Source organism: Rhinopithecus bieti, unplaced genomic scaffold (genome assembly GCF_001698545.2).
Source record: "Rhinopithecus bieti isolate Rb0 unplaced genomic scaffold, ASM169854v2 scaffold_38981, whole genome shotgun sequence".
Taxonomy (NCBI): Eukaryota; Metazoa; Chordata; class Mammalia; order Primates; family Cercopithecidae; genus Rhinopithecus; species Rhinopithecus bieti.
Window position 1 is genome coordinate 4,426,463 of NW_016819573.1, and position 11,651 is coordinate 4,438,113.

The following is an 11,651-nucleotide window of genomic DNA, read 5'->3' on the forward strand; positions in this document are numbered from 1 at the left end:
ATTCCACAGGCAGTAAGTGGCAGAGTCAAAATTCAAACTCGGAAAAGTTCATCAGCTTCCAAAGAATATTGTTTTAACTGATAAGACGTCCACCCTTCCAACCCTCTCGATTTCTGGATCCAACACCAACATGCTGGGTGACCTTGGGGAGCCTCCCTGAGCCTCAGTTTTCATGGCTGCAAAATGGAAAGAACACTGCTTACCTTAAGGAGCTGCAGATGGGGCTTTTATGCGAAGACAGTTCCTCCTATGGAAATATGGTAGGCACTCAGTTGAGACACATCTGCGTTCTTTCTGGTTTCCAGGAGTTTGGGGCAGTTGGACAAGTGGACACTGGAGCAAGTCTGTGTGATAAGCCCTATGACCGAGGGTGCACTAAGTGCTGGGCCAGAGGCTGCTGTGTACCCAGAAAACTCAACTGAAGGAACACTGGAATAAACAACCCTCAGAAGGAGGGAAGTTTTGTTCATCATCTTTCCTGTTTTCCTAGTCTGGCCCAGTTCCAAAACCTCTTCTTAATCTTGTCAGGAGTTTGGCCCAGTGCCCCAGGAAGGAGCTGCCAGGAGGCTTATAGTGAGCCAAGTCTTCAAGGAAGTGATGTCTTCTGTGAGTCAAGAGAAGGCAAGAGGCTTTCTGGAAGAGAGAAGGAGATAGGGACAGAAACAGGGAAGGGCTCAGCTGGAAGACCCTTCCTTGAAGAAGTGGAGAAACTGAGGCTTAGCACAGAGCAAGGTTTATTGATTGTGCTGGTGGCAGGGTTGGGGCAAGTAGCTTATCTTCCTTCCTCCCAGGTCAGAGTCCTCTCCACTGCATGTATTGACTGCTCACCCCCTTCCTATTCTAGGACTACCCAGGCAGGGGGAGCTGCCTTCACTCACCCTTTCCCACTATTGCTTTCAGAAACATCTCCCCATCTCTACAATGGGGACTTTGTAAGCACAGATGTGGGTCCCATGAGTACTAGAGAAGGAAGCAGTAGCTGCAAAGATCTTGGTGGGTTTGGCCATGCAGGAAATGAGGATGATAGACCCTCTGAAATAAAGAACCAATGCTTCCCACACACCTACTGTGCGTCTGTGCAATGCCAGGCACATCCAACATGTTGTTACAGGATCCTTGGGCTGTCATTTCACCAGCTGGAAACCTCTGTGGCCAGTGCTGCCTTTGCCAGTATTGCTCAGGCCCACTGCGCCCACTTGGCCTAGCAGGCTGTGCTCAGTTCGTGCTAATGGCCTGGATCCCATGCCTGCCAAGGGCGAGTGGAGCAGCGAGGGCATGTGTGAGCAAGCAAGCGTGGGGTCCAGCCACTGTGCACAGCCAGGAACAATGACTGTGGTGGAGTGGGCAGCTCCAGGTGCCAGCATGAGTGCTGGCTCCCTACGAGGCTGCAGTTGGACCAGGCATCCTGCAAGCAGTTTCCACTGCTGCCTCTGGGGAATGCAATGGTTCCTGGGCACTTGGAGATGTCAGGAACCACAGATCCCCAAAGAGGGTGTCATAGCCCTGGCTCAGGGAGCTCCTAGGTCTGGGGTCCCCAAAGGGCCTCGGCTCTTCTCCCCTTCCTGTTACCCACAATGTGGTGAGCGAGAGGTGTGTTTCAGCCCTGTTTGCTTTACAGCTCTTTCAGCCCCACCATTCAGGAGGTCCTGAGTTCTTGTCCCATTCCCAGGAAGAATGAGGTATGCAGACAAGTGGAGGGTGAGCAAGCTGAAGAGCTTTATTGAGCAATAGAGCAGCTTAGAGGAGACTCACAGTGGGTAGCCCCTCTCTGCTGCCAGGGTGTCCCACTAATGTTCAGCTTTAATGTTCAGCTCTCAGCAGAGAGGAGCTACAAGACCCTGGAGTGGGTAGCTCCTCTCCACAGCTGGTCATCCTGATGTCTGCTCAGCTCCCAGCAGAGAGGAGACTCTGGAGGGGTAACTCCTTTCCACAGCTGGTTGTCCTGACATCTCTCTGAGTCTGGCTGAGTCCAGGGTTCTTACGGGCTTCACAGGGGAGGAAGTGCATGCTGATTGGTCCATGGGTGGCCATGGGCAGGCCCAGAAAAGGCACCATAAGTTCCTACTCCAATCTGCCGGACTGGCAGCCTGGCCTCCAGGCTTTAGGCCTTCCCAGGATTGAAGGTGGGGCTTCACCAGGGACCCACCCCTTTTTGCCCAGAACCTATCTGCCTCCTGCCACTGTTCATGGCACCCAGGTTGTTCAGGCAGAGGGGCACCTGCAGGCCAGTGCTGAGCTGCCCTCAGCCCTTTCCTTGGCCTCCCTCCCATGTTAGTTGGTGCCCAAAGTCTGAAGTGGGCTAAGGTGTCAGGGGGCTGGTGTGTCAGTGCTGCCCCAAGCATGCACACACCCAGCTGGGTTGTGACAGCACCTGGGATCAGCCTCAACTTTGCTCTGAGATTGAAGCAGGCGCTGGGAGCAGAGAGAGGCCAGGCAGTGGAAGCAGGCATTTCTGAGCCTGCAGGGGCAGGGGGGCCTTCCTGGGCCCCCAAGAGTGCAGAGATGCCTGGGTCTGCACCCCTGGTTTGGGCAGCTGCAGCTGCGCCCATGGAACATGAAGCTCCCTCCCTGTCAACTCAGAAGATGGCAGGGCTTCTGCCTGTTCCCGACTCCTGCTGGCTCTGTGGAGTGCCTCCCCCGCTGCAGACTGCATCATGGCAGTGACCACTCTAGACAGGCCACTGCTGCCATCAATGTTACATAATCTAATCATCACACTAACTCTGGGAAGTAGATTACATCCCCATCTTGCAGATAAGGAACCTAAGGCTCATAGGTGAGACATTTCCTGCCCAACTCTATCTCCAGCCCATAACTATCTTCCAACCTCTAAACCTGGCTATCTACTTTGTCTCAGCTATCACCACTTGTAACCCCACATGCTTCTCAAAGTCACCTTGAACTCATCCTCTTCCCCTCCCATAGATTTCTGGCCTCCCATCATAGCCTTACTACTCAGAACCCCAGATATTAATGTTGACTCCACCCTCTCCCTTATTTTCATCTCCAAATAGCCTGGGATCAGTGGTCCCCACTCCGAGTCTATTTCCTAGACATTGGCTTTCTTCAATTCAAAGGCATGTAGCATAGTCCAAACTTTTATCATCTCCCTCTTAGATAACTTCAACAATTTCTGTAAAAGCTCCTCTGCCTCCGGTTTCTCCCTCCTTCCATCCATACCCCACTTAAAGTGTCAGGGGCAATCTTTCTAAAATGCAAATCTGTCTAGTCTTAACCAGCTGAAAACTCTTCCGTGGCTTCACAGTGCCCTCAGGATAAACCCATTACAGAGGCTTGCCTGGCCCTAAAAGTCTTGGCCCTTGCTGCCCTCTCTGGGGTCAGGTTGGGTCACTGCCTACCCTCTGCCCCTGAAGCCTTGGACATCCTGGAATACATACAGTTCCTCTTTCACTTCAAGGATTTGACCCATGCTGTTCTCTCTGCCTTCCCCCAGCTAACTCCTTCTCATCTTTCAGGTCTCGGCTTACTCACCACTTCCTGACCACCCTGCTCTTAGGCTTCCTGAGCTGCCCTTCCAGTGAATCCCACAGTTCCCTTATACTTCCTACACTGGGTTACCCAAACCCTCCCTCTCACATTCCCCTATACAGCCCAAAACAGCCTTCCCCAGCAGCACAGAACACTGGCGCAGCACTCTCCAATGAAAATACAATGCATGCCACATGCGTAATTATAAATTTTTGGGTTGGTTGCGGTGGCTCATGCCTGTAATCCCAGCACTTTGGGAGTCCGAGATGGGTAGATCACTTGAGCTCACTCGAACCCCTGGCTCAAGTGATCATGGTAAAATCCTGTCTTTACAAAAACGCAAATATTAGCCAGGCATGGTGGCATGCATTTGTAGTCCCAGCTACTCAGGGGGCTGAGGTGGAAAGATTGCCTGGGAGGTCGAGACTGCCATGAGCCATGACCATGCCATTGCACTCCAGCCTGGGTGACAGGCTGAGACCCTGTGTCTAAAAAAAAAAAAATAAAATAATAATAATAATAATTAATTAATTAAATAAATAAATTTTCTAGTAGCCTCTGTCTCCCAGGCTCAAGTGATTCTCCCACCTCAGCTTCCGAGTAGCTGGGACCACAGGTGCACATCACCACACCCGACTAATTTTTTGTATTTTTGGTATAAATAGCATTTCATCATGTTGCCCAGGCTGGTTTCAAATGCCTGAGCTCAGGTGATCCACCTGCCTCAGCCTCCCAAAATGCTGAGATTACAGGTGTGAGCCACTGTGCCTGGCCTCTAGTAGCCACATTTTTAAAAGTAACAGTAAACAGAAGAAATTAATTTTAATAACAAATTTTAACCCAATTTTCAACATATATCAATATAAAAAGTGTTCATATTTCATTTTATTTTTGTACTAAGAATCTGAAATCCAGTGTATATTTCACACTCACAGCACATCTGAGTTTGAACCAGCCACATTTCAAGTGCTCAGTAGACCTGGGTGCTAGCGGCTATCAGATTAGACAGTGCAGTTTTAGAGGATGCTTACAGCTAACTAGCCTATGTCCTGTACAGGAGGATATTCATTCTGAGAAAAATTCATAGAAATTCTCCTCTTTGGAAAAAGGATTGAGACGGAGGCTCGCTCTGCGGCCCCCGCTGGAGTGCGGCGGCTGGATCGCTTCTCACTGCAAGCTCCGCCTCCCGGGTTTACGCCATTCTCCTGCCTCAGCCTCCCGAGTAGCTGGGACTACAGGCACCCGCCACCTCGCCCGGCTAGTTTTTTGTATTTTTTAGTAGAGACGGGGTTTCACCATGTTAGCCAGGATGGTCTCGATCTCCTGACCTCATGATCCGCCCGTCTCGGCCTCCCAAAGTGCTGGGATTACAGGCTTGAGCCACCGTGCCCGGCCGAAACAGGGTTTTCAATGCTTTAGGACTTCAAGAGTCTTCTCTGTGCTAGTGTGAGATGTGATACAGATCAGAGAACATGAAACATCTCCCCAGCTTACTTGAGGTCAGAGCTCTGTTTTCATAAAGATTTCTGGAGAATGAGATGTGATAAAGACCAGAAGAGCAATATAGCATTTCCCAACTTATCTGAGCTCAGGGTTCTGTTTTCATAAGGCCTTTCAGGGGATTAGTGTCCAGTGGAATGTTCTTTGGCAAATGTCACATCCCTGACTCAGTAGATCCCAGGATCCCCACAGGAAGAACGTGGAGTTCAGGAGGTCTGCCTTAAGTGCCTCAGCACCTGAGACTTGATTACTGAATTGACTAAACGAATTATGGGAGGCCACATAGGGCAGGACTAGAATTAGTGAATAAAAATTGCAGCATATTTCAGCCCAAACAAGGATTTTTTTATTGTGTGTGTGCGCACACACGTGTGTTTTAAAAAGTTTAAATCTAAGTTGCCAGATCTGTCTAAAAAATGCAGTATGTGGCCTTGTGAGATGATGATTTCTCTGTCACTCGTAATCAAGGAGTGATCAAGTTTAGAGTTCTCTGTCGGGTAGGGGGCTCCGACCCAGAGTCTCTAATTTTTTTTTTTCCAGAACTTAAAAAAAGAAGGAACAAAGGCAACAATGGGCAGAGAACTTGAGCATCAGAGGAACTGGTCAGACATGCTCTGGACCATTTATTAAGAGCACACTTTGGGATTCTGAAGGCTTCAGTGGAGGATTGGTTTACAGTCAAATCCCCTTTGAGGCTACAGACTCTTGGTTCAGTTCAGATGATTTTTTCTTTTTTCTTTTTTCTTTTTTTTTGAGACAGTCTCACTCTATTGCCCAGGCTGGAGTGCAGTGGCCACTGTCTCAGCTCATTGCAACCTCCGCCTCCCAGGTTCAGTGATTCTCCTGCCTCACCCACTCTAGTAGCTAGGATTACAGGCATGTGCTACCACACCTGGCTAACTCTTTTGTATTTTTATTAGAGATAGGGTCTCACTATGTTGGTCAGGCTGGTCCCAAACTCCCATATCTGCCTGCCTCAGCCTCCCAAAGTGTTGGATTACAAGCATGAGCCACTGCATCTGGCCTATATTACACTTTGATAAAAAGTTTTAGGACCGGGTGCAGTGGCTCACGCCTGTAATCCCAGCACTTTGGGAGGCTGAGTCGGGCAGATCACAAGGTCAAGAGATCGAGACCATCCTGGCCAACATGGTGAAACCCTGTCTCTACTAAAAATACAAAAATTAGCTAGGCATGGTGGTGCATGCCTGTAGTCCCAACTACTAGGGAGGCTGAGGCAGGAGAATTGCTTGAACCAGAGAGGCAGAGGTTGCAGTGAGCCGAGATCGCGCCACTGCACTCCAGCCTGGCAACAAAGCTAGACTCCATCTCAAAAAAAAAAAAAGGGTAGCCATGCTACCGAGAGGCCCCTAACCATCCACAGACAGACAGACAGCAGAAGATGGAATCAGACCAGTCATCTCAGAGCCTCCAGGTGCCCTTCAGTAAGATGACTGGAAGGACCTGGAAGCTGAGGCCTTTAAAGGTTGGGCTCAGTGTCTCTATGTCAACCACGGAGCCTGGTACAATGTAGGTGTTCAAGTAGGTGTCTCCTTCCTTCCTCATACCTGGATTTTAGGTGTGGCAGTTCCAGAAATGCCGTGGCCTGTGTAGGAAGGGTCTGGAGTGCCTCATTTAAAGCTCACAAGGATCACAGAGGCTGGCACAGCTGGGCTGAGAACAGAAGGGGAAACGAAACCCTTTCATGGCTCACATATGCTCAAGCAACTACAAAGAAGCCACCTGTGGTCAGTTGAAGAGTGGATGGGGGAGAAAGAGGGAGCTTCAGAGAACTGGGGTGGTGTTGAGGAAGAGAGTTTTAGGTGGTAGAAATGGGGGAGGTCAAAGAAAACAGCAGTTAAGAATAATAGGCAATACACCATAGGGTGAGGGTAGGGGTGGGGAAGGTAGGTTTCGGGTGGTGGAGATGGGAAAGGTTAAAAAAAAACACAGCAGTTAATAATAGGCAACACACCATCCATCGCACACCGACCATTGAGAGGTTGAAATCAGTTGATGCATGAAAAATGTACAAATCTTGCTGTTGCTGTTAATAATAACAGTATTGATAATATCATAGGAAGAAGCTTCCGCTTCTGAAAGGAGACCAGGTGGACTGATTTGGGAACCAAAAACAACCAGAAATCTAGAGGGGAGGGGAGAAGACGAGGAGAGATCTTGATCTAGGTGCACTGGAACTTCTATGCAAAATGCTGTGTTTAAGTGCAAAGATATTAATATTTATTAGAGGAAGAGATATGATAGCCCACATCAACTTCTCAAAGGAGTCCATCACACACACACACACACACACACACACACACACACACACACACACTAGTTTAAAAATTACTGATCTAGAGAAATTAAGAGCCAAGAAAAAGAAGCAGATGAGACAAGAGGCCCACAGTCATCCGTGGTTGGAATAAGCCATCTCCACGGACCTAAGACTTGGGATCGGGGTGGCAGAGAGTATAAAGAGAAGAGGCAGAAGAGAGTTTGCTGAAATGAAGATGTAAAGAACCCAGCCAGCTCACAGTGGGAATGGAATGGGGGTTAGTTCAGCTTTCCCATGGCCCAGAGCAGGCTCACAGAGGCTGTTGGCTGAAGGCTGGGTGAGTGGATGGATGGGCAGGGAGCCTGACTCAGCAGCTGAGGAGTGGGGAAACTAGGGAGGCAGACTGTAGATTAGGAGGCAAGGAATAAGAGAGACCTTGACTCTAGAGGACTGGCAAGGATTGACTGGAGAAATGATTTCCGTTTGCCTGGTGTAATGGGAAAAAACTGTCAGCCAGTGTATACTTCTCCCCATCTAAAATACTTCTAACTCTGTGGGTGAGGATTTGCAAGAAGGCACTCTGCCAGGGGGAGGGACTTAACTGTTGGCTCTGTGGCTGTCTCAGGAACACTCTAGGGCAGATGGGGGTGGGGTGGGCAGAGACTTTTCTTTTTGAAAGTTGTGAGTTTGTACCCTGACTTGCCCATTTCATTCATGTATTCATGCAAGAAATATTTCTTAAGCACCTACTATGTGCCCACCTTTCTGCCAGGTGTTGGAGATGCAACAAAAAGTAAGAGATAGGATAGTCCCTGAACTTAAAAATCTTACATCTAGTTGAGGAAATGGATAATGACAGTGCACTATGATAGGTGCTGAGACTGGGGCCATGCACAGGTTGCTATAGGAACAGAGGAGAAGGGCACTCATATTTCCCCAAGCCTGTCTTCTTTTTATTTATTATTATTATTATTATTGTTATTATTATTATTATTTGAGACAGAGTTTTGCTCTTCAGACTAGGCTGGAGTAAAGTGGCGTGATCTGGGCTCACAGCAACCTCTGCCTCTCAGGTTCAAGTCATTCTCCTTTCTCAGCCTCCCGAGTAGCTGAGATTACAGGCGTGAACCACCACACCCAGCTAATTTTTGTATTTTTAATAGAGATAAGGTGTTGCCATGTTGGCCAGGCTGGTCTCAAACTCCTGACCTCAGGTGATCCACCCACCTTGGCCTCCTAAAGTGCTAGGATTACAGGTGTGAGCTACTACACCCGGCCTTAAGCCTCAATCTTCTTATCAGCAAAGTAGAAATCATGGCTGGGTGTGGTGGCTCACACCTGTAATCCCAGCACTTTGGGAGGCTGAGGAGAGTGGGTCACCTGAGGTCAGGAGTTCCAGACCAGCCTGGCCAACATGGAGAAATCCCATCTTTACTAAAAATACCAAAAAAATTAGCTGGGCATGTTGGCTTGCACCTGTGATCTCAGCTACTCGGGAGGCTGGGGCAGGAGAATCGCTTGAACCCAGGAAGCAGAGGTTGCAGTGAGCCAAGATTGTGCCATTGTACTCCAGCCTGGGCAACAAGAGTGAAACTCCGTCACAAAAAAAAAAAAAAAAAAAAGGGAATTATGTTATTCACTGTAAGGAGTTTTCTGGCACATTCCAGGCCCCTGCTTGACACATATTAGGAGCCCGTTGCAGCCCATAATTAATTCATTTATTCAACAAATATTAATTGAGTACCTTATGTGTGTCAGGCACTTCTGTGGATGGTAGAAATGTGGCACTAAATAAACTGAGAAAGCCGGACACAGTGGCTCATGCCTGTAATCCTAGCACTTTGGGATACCAAAGCAGAAGAACATCTTTAAGCTCAGGAGTTTGAGGCCAATCTGGGCGACATAGCAAGACACTGTGTCTACAAAATATAAACAATTAGCTGAGCATGTTGGCGCACACCTGTAGCCTCAGCTGCTCAGCAGGCTGAAGTGGGAAGATTGTTTGAGTCTGGGAGGTCAAGGCTGCAGTGAGTCATGGTTGTACTGCTGTGCTCCAGCCTGGGTGACAAAATAATATTATTTTGTCTCAAAATAATAAATAAATAAACAAATAAACTGATAAGAATTGCTGCTTTCATCAAGATTACATCCTACAGGGGGAAAACAATAAGTAAAATATTACGTAGGCCAAATGGTGACAAGTGCATTGGAGACAAATAAAGCAGGGATGAAAAGAAGGAAGAGCTGAGGGGAGAGGGTTGTAATTTTAAATAGAGTAGTCAGGGCCTGTCTTAGTGAGAGATTTTAGCAAGGATCTGAAAGAAGAGAGGCACTAGGCCATGGAGATATCTGGGGGAGGATGTTCAAGGTAGAAAGATCCACAAATGCAAAGGGTTAATGCTGGAGAATGAGTGTTGTGTAATAGGCTTTTACAGAGCCCAGGGTGGCTGGAAAGAGGTGACCAAGGTGGATAGCACTAGCAGATGAGGTCAAGGGAGGCCTCGGAGGGGAGCAGGTGTGGCAGGGTCTTGGGGCCACTGACTTCACCCTGAATGAGATGGGAGCCACTGGAGAGTTTTGCGCAGAAGAGTGACAGGATCTTACGTTTTGTTTTGTTTTGAGATAGAGTCTCACTCTATTGCCCAGGCTGGAGTGCAATGGTGTGATCTTGACTCACTGCAACCTCTGCCTCCTGAGTTTAAGCAATTCCCCTCCCTCAGCCTCCCAGGTAGCTGAGATTACAGACATGCGCCACCACACCTGGCTAATTTTGTATTTTTAGTAGAGACGGGGTTTCACCATGTTGGTCAGGCTGGTCTCGAACTCCTGGCCTCAGGTAATCCACCTGCCTCAGCCTCCCAAAGTGCCGGGATTACAGTCATAAGCCACCGCATCTGACCTACCATCGCTCCCTCCCTCCCTTCCTTCCTTCCTTCCTTTCTTTTTCTTGAGATGGAGTCTCACTCTGTGGCCCAGGCTACAGTGCAGTGGTGCAGTGTATTTAGTAGAGATGGGATTTCACCATGTTGGCCAGGCTGGTCTCGAATTCCTGACCTCAGGTGACCAGCCCGCCTCAGCCTCCCAAAGTGCTGGGATTACAGGTGTGAGTCACTGCACCAGCCCTTCTTTTTTCTTTTCTTCTTTTTTTTTTTTAACAGACAAGGTCTCCTCTGTCGCCCAGGCTGGAGTGCAGTGATATGATCATAGCTCACTGCAGCCTCAAACTACTGGGCTTGAGATCCTTCTGCCTCAGCCTCCTGAATAGCTGGAACTAGAAGCATGTGCCACCATGCCCAGCTAAATTTTAAAAAATGTTTGTTGAAATAGTATCTCACTGTTGGCCAGGATGATCTTGAACTCCTGGCTCTAAGTCATTCTCCTACCTTGGCCTCTGAACATGCTGAGATTACAGGCATGAGCCACCATGCCTGGCCAGGATCTCAAGTCTTAAATAGGACCATTCCGTTTTAAAGGATCACTTGTTCTGACTGTATACCATGGGATGACAAACATAGAGCAGGGGACACCAGTTAGGAGACGCCTGCATTAAACCAGGTGGAGATGATGGCAATTTGGGCTAAAGTGAAAGCAAAGGGCATGGTGAGAAATGGTTAACATCAGGATATTTGAAGGTGAAGTCAACAGGATTTGTTGACAAATTGGGTAAGGGGAAATAGGCAGGCAAAACAGAGTCAAAGAGGTGGGGTATGGTGGCTCACGCCTGTAATCCCAGCACTTTGGGAGGCCGAGGCGGGCAGATCAAGATGTCAGGAGTTCCAGACCAGCCTGACCAATATGGTGAAACCCTGTCTCTACTAAAAATACAAAAATTAGCCAGGCATGGTGGTGTGCAACTGTAGTCTCAGCTACTCAGGAGGCTGAGACAGAAGAATTGCTTGAACCCGGGAGGCGGAGGTTGCAGTGAGCCGAGATGTTACCACTGCACTCCAGTCTGGGCAACAGAGCTAGACTCTGTCTCAAAAAAAAAAAAAAAAGAGTCAAGGATGACCTGAGCCATTAACTCATTAACTATGATAGGGGAAGACCAAAGGAGGAACAGGTTTGAGAGGAAAGATAGAGGGTTGATTTGGGACACATTTTGTTTAAGAAGCCTGTTGGAAGTCCAAATAGGAATACTGGGTAGGCAGCTGGATACGTAAGTTTGACACCTGGGGACAAGGCCCTGATTATAGGTATGAACTTAGAACTTCTCAGTATATAGTTGGTATTTAAAGCCATAGGAGTGAATAAGATAGTGAATCAAGAGGACAAAGAAAAGAGGTCTGAGGATTGAGCCCAGGGGCTCTCCAACATCCAGCAATGGGGGCCTCACTTGCTTTTAATTTGAGGGTTCCAAGGCTAGGTTTTTTTTTTTTTTTTTTTT

General features: G+C 48.2%; 1 long non-coding RNA gene across 1 annotated transcript in view; it reads left to right on the plus strand.

Annotated features, from left to right (window-relative positions):
- The first annotated feature begins 218 nt into the window (after positions 1 to 218).
- Positions 219 to 11,651, plus strand: part of LOC108519817 (uncharacterized) — a 19,021-nt gene continuing 7,588 nt past the window's right edge. The window contains exons 1-2 of the long non-coding RNA XR_014485058.1: positions 219 to 370; positions 845 to 993. This is a non-coding gene — a long non-coding RNA (uncharacterized LOC108519817). The remainder of the gene's footprint in view (positions 371 to 844; positions 994 to 11,651) is intronic.